General features: G+C 47.1%; 1 non-coding gene across 1 annotated transcript; it reads right to left on the bottom strand.

Annotated features, from left to right (window-relative positions):
- Positions 1-4,357: 4,357 nt before the first annotated feature.
- TRNAP-AGG (transfer RNA proline (anticodon AGG)) lies at positions 4,358-4,429 on the bottom strand. Its single transcript has one exon. It is a non-coding gene; the product is annotated as a tRNA-Pro (tRNA).
- Positions 4,430-4,833: the final 404 nt, after the last annotated feature.

The raw sequence follows: 4,833 nt of genomic DNA, 5'->3' as shown, positions 1-4,833 counted from the left end.
TGTGGTTTAACCCACAGCGCCACCCGCGTCCCTATACCCATCAGGTATATGTCTCCTTAAAAAAATGGCACCGCTCGAATAATACTCTCCATCTTTTCTTAGGCACTCGAAGAAGGCCAGAAGGAACCCCACAGCTTGCTTAACACACACAAGCACACATAATGATGGTTGTGAAAGAGGAATCTGGCACCATTTGCAATGCCCCTGACCTCCTTACCCACTGGTGGGAAGCCGCCCAAGAATCGGAAATGGGATTGACCCAATTGGATTACGAGGCCAATGTTTCCTCCCTGGACATCCTTCTTCACTCAGCTTCTCTGGGGCTTCTTGCCGCCGTGTGCCCCTTTCTTAGGGGCACAGAAATGGGGGCACCTTCGCTGGCTGGCAGCTGGCAGCTCCCTCAACCCGCCTTTGTCCCCCAAGGTGCTCCCAGACTCTCGTGCGGGATGGAGATTGTAGGTTTGCCCAGTTAGAGGGGATAAAACAGGCTCTGTCTCACACCCCGGGGCAGCAAATCCATTTCAAAGAAAGAAAGAAAGAAAGAAAGAAAGAAAGAAAGAAAGAAGGAAAGAAAGAGACTTTTTGGAATTTGGAAAGGAATGGAGAAATGCAAGGAAGGGTGTATGGGAACAAACGATTAACAGAAAGGTGTGTAAACACTGTGGGAGCAAATTGGGATGAACACTCTGTAAATAGGCTTCCTGGAGCGGCCAAGAAATAACATACCCTCTAACATTTCTCTGATGAAAACAGGGACATCTTATATTACAGCCAAACCTCAGTTCTAGAACTCCTCCATTTTGGAACGTTTCGGTTCCCAAACACCGAAAACCTGAAAGTAAATGTTCTGGTTTTTGAACGTTTTTCAGAACTCAAACGGCTTCCGAAGCGTGTTTCTCTTTTTCCTCCATTGAAATTTCTGACAGCCCTTTGATTTTCGGCTTTCGAATGCTTCAGAAGTCAAACGGTCTTCCGGAACGGATTACGTTCGAAAACCGAGGTTCTACTGTATTACAGTGGACGCTCAGGTTGCGAACATGATCCGTGCGGGAAGCACCTTCACAACCTGCAGTGCTGTGTCTGCGCATGCACAGATCATGATTCGGCGCTTCTGCGCATGCGCAAAGTGTGATTTAGCACTTCTGAGCATGCACAGTTCTGAGTAACCAGTTCTGGTACTTCCAGGTTCAGCGCAGTGCGCAACCCAAAATTGCGCAACCAGAAGCGTCTGTAACCTGAGGTATGACTGTATTATTATTATTATATACACACACAGTGTGACGCGGCAGCTAAAAAAGCCAATGCATACTCTGGTTTCACCTCAAAAAAGCCAATGCAATTCTGGGCTGCATCAATAGGAGTATAGCATCTAGATCAAGGGAAGTAATAGTGCCACTGTATTCTGCTCTGGTCAGACCTCACCTGGAGTACTGTGTCCAGTTCTGGGCACCACAGTTCAAGAAGGACATTGACAAACTGGAACGTGTCCAGAGGAGGGCAACCAAAATGGTCAAAGGCCTGGAAACGATACCTTATGAGGAACGGCTAAGGGAGCTGGGCATGTTTAGCCTGGAGAAGAGAAGGTTAAGGGGTGATATGATAGCCATGTTCAAATATATAAAAGGATGTCATATAGAGGAGGGAGAAAGGTTGTTTTCTGCTGCTCCAGAGAAGCGGACACGGCGCAATGGATCCAAACTACAAGAAAGAAGATTCCACCTAAACATTAGGAAGAACTTCCTGACAGTAAGAGCTGTTCGACAGTGGAATTTGCTGCCAAGGAGTGTGGTGGAGTCTCCTTCTTTGGAGGTCTTTAAGCAGAGGCTTGACAACCATATGTCAGGAGTGCTCTGATGGTGTTTCCTGCTTGGCAGGGGGTTGGACTCGATGGCCCTTGTGGTCTCTTCCAACTCTTCTATGATTCTATGATTCTTCTATGATTCTTCTATGATTCTTCTATGATTCTTCTATGATTCTATTATTATTATTATTATTATTATTATTATTATTATTATTATTATTACCCTGCCCATCTGACTGGGTTGCCCCAGCCACTCTGGGTGGCTTCCAACATATATAAAAACATAATAAAGTATTAAACATTTTTAAAAAAACCTTCCCTATCCAGGGCTGCCTTCAGATGTCCTCTAAAGGTTGTATAGTTGCTTATCTCCTTGGCTCGGGGATCACATAACTCCATCCCCTCCAACATTTCTCCGATGGAAATAGGAACCTCCATGGAAAAGTGGAACATTCCGGGATCAGATCAGAAACCGGGGAAGCTTCTGTAAGTCCCGGACTGTCCCTGGAAAATAGGGACACTCGGAGGGTCTGAAATTATCCTGTGGAACTCACCGCCCCAAGGCTGAAGAGTGGGCAGCAGATTGCTGGGTGGGTGCAGCTGGCCACAGCGGGCAGGTTTTGCTGGCCCCCAGAAACCACAAGCAGGATATGGGCACAAGATCCTGGCTGAAAATTTCTCCACTTTATCCTCCACTTTATCCTTGTCCACGACCTACATTCAGTTCCCAACTATGCGAACAAATCGCTGGAGGAAGTTTTTGGCAGAAAGGCAACCACGGCGTCTGGTACGCAGTAGAAATTTCCTGCAGGATCCTGGGCTCACAGGTGTTTGCGCTGCGTATTATGGCTCCCCAGGGGAGCGAGAGAGGCAGGTAGACCTGGAGAGCTAAGCTCTACCTGCCCTGGTTTGACACCTGATTCCACATGCCAGTCTGATGCCCGCTTATATCCCCTTTGGCATTCATAAGAACATGAGAAGGTAAAGGACTCCTGGACAGTTAAGTCCAGTCAAAGGTGACTATGGGGTTGCAGCGCTCATCTCGCTTTCAGGCCGCATACGTGTTGTTGTTGTTTAGTCGTTTAGTCGTGTCCGCGTCTTCGTGGCCCCACGGACCAGAGCACGCCAGGCACTCCTGGCTTCCACTGCCTCCTGCAGTTTGGTCAAACTCATGCTGGTCTCTTCAAGAACACTGTCCCACCATCTGGTCCTCTGTCGTCCCCTTCTCCTTGTGCCCTCCATCTTTCCCAACATCAGGGTCTTTTCCAGGGAGTCTTCTCTTCTCATGAGGTGGCCAAAGTCTTGGAGCCTCAGCTTCAGGATCTGTCCGTCCAGTGAGCACTCAGGGCTGGTTTCCTTCAGAATGGAGAGGTTTGATCAGCCATTCTTTATGGTCCAGCTCTCACTTCCATACATCACTACTGGGAAAACCATAGCTTGAACTAGACGGACCTTTGTTGGCAAGGTGATGTCTCTGCTTTTTAAGATACTAACTAGGTTTGCCATCGCCTTTCTCCCAAGAAGCAGGCGTCTTTTAATTTCGTGGCTGCTGTCACCATCTGCAGTGATCATAGAGCCCAAGAAAGTAAAATCTCTCACTGCCTCCACTTTTTTGTCTCCGCTTTTTATGTATGCCAGCCCTAGTTGAAAGCGCGGGAACTAGTTCTTTGAAGGTGGGGAAAATGTGGTGGTGATGATGAAAGGTTTTTTTGCTAGATGACCCTCAGGGATTCCCTTCTCTACAATTCTGCGAAACCAATCATTTCTCCCCTTTCTGTCCACAGAAACAGCAAACTTGATAAGTTGATGCATTTTCAGCAGCGACATTGTCCCTCTGAGACTTCCATATCCCTAACTGCCCAATGTAGACAGTTCTTCTCCTGCTCTAAAATTGCCGTATTTTTCACCCCATAAGACGCATCTGACCATAAGACGCACCTAGATTTTAGAGGAGGAAAACAAGAAAAAAATATATTCTGAATGAAACAATGGATGTATGATTTTTGTGATTCATGCTGTGGCCACAGACATGATATGTGATTTGACGGTGAGTTTGGGGTAGCCCAATGCAAAAATCCTGAGGATCCATGTGGATCCATGCTTTGGAGCCACATTTTTGCACCATTGCGGCCCCAGGAAACAGTGGGCGCGTGATTTTTTTGGTGCTGGCTGTAGCCATGGACATGCTATGTGATCCGATGGTGAATTTGGGGTGACCCAATGCAAAAATCCTGAGGATCCATGTGCTTTTACCTCCCCCTTCCCAGGCAGCCTCCTTTATCGCTAGCGTCCCTTATCTCCCTCCCAATCACTTGCCGATCAGCAGCTTTGTTTCAACACCCCCTTCCCTCTTTCTAAAAAAAAAAAAGCATGATCTGCTTTTCACCCCTGGGCAATTCGGCTCCAGGGCCCACACTTTTGCTCCATAAGACGCACAATCATTTCCCGTTAATTTTTAGGAGGAAAAAAGTGCGTCTTATGGAGCAAAAATATGGTATAACTCAACCCCTTTCCAAACATTTTACTTCAGCCCACATAAGCTGAAAAAGTTACCTGGGGCTCGTCCGGGATTTGAACCCGGGACCTCTCGCACCCTAAGCGAGAATCATACCCCTAGACCAACGAGCCAGCTGTTGCAGCGGCCTGCCAGATGTTGCCATTTAAAAAGACGAAGTGCTGGCAAACCGAGAAACCACAAAGCATCATGCTCCTATATTTACGTGTGTGAGGTTTGGAAACCATATCCCTGCAAAAAGGAATAGTGAGAGGACTAAGACCTGATGGCCTGTTTGCTTGAGTCTTCTTCTGGAGGAAGACTAGACCACCCTGGGCTATTTAATGAGCCTCTGTTCCGATTTGCTAAAGCCCACCCCAAAACAGAGACAATCTGACTGTGAAATATACTCGGAGTTGAGAGTGGATTTCACGCTCTTTATTCAGCCCATAGTAGTGAGGAATGGAAGTTCCGCCAGAATGTCTGCTTTATATACATTATTTACACAATGGGCCCCACATGATTGGCTAATTCTGGG

This window comes from Podarcis raffonei, chromosome 10 (genome assembly GCF_027172205.1).
Source record: "Podarcis raffonei isolate rPodRaf1 chromosome 10, rPodRaf1.pri, whole genome shotgun sequence".
Classification (NCBI taxonomy): domain Eukaryota; kingdom Metazoa; phylum Chordata; class Lepidosauria; order Squamata; family Lacertidae; genus Podarcis; species Podarcis raffonei.
The sequence above is the reverse complement of the archived record's forward strand: the minus strand, read 5'-3'. Positions and strand labels throughout refer to the sequence as shown.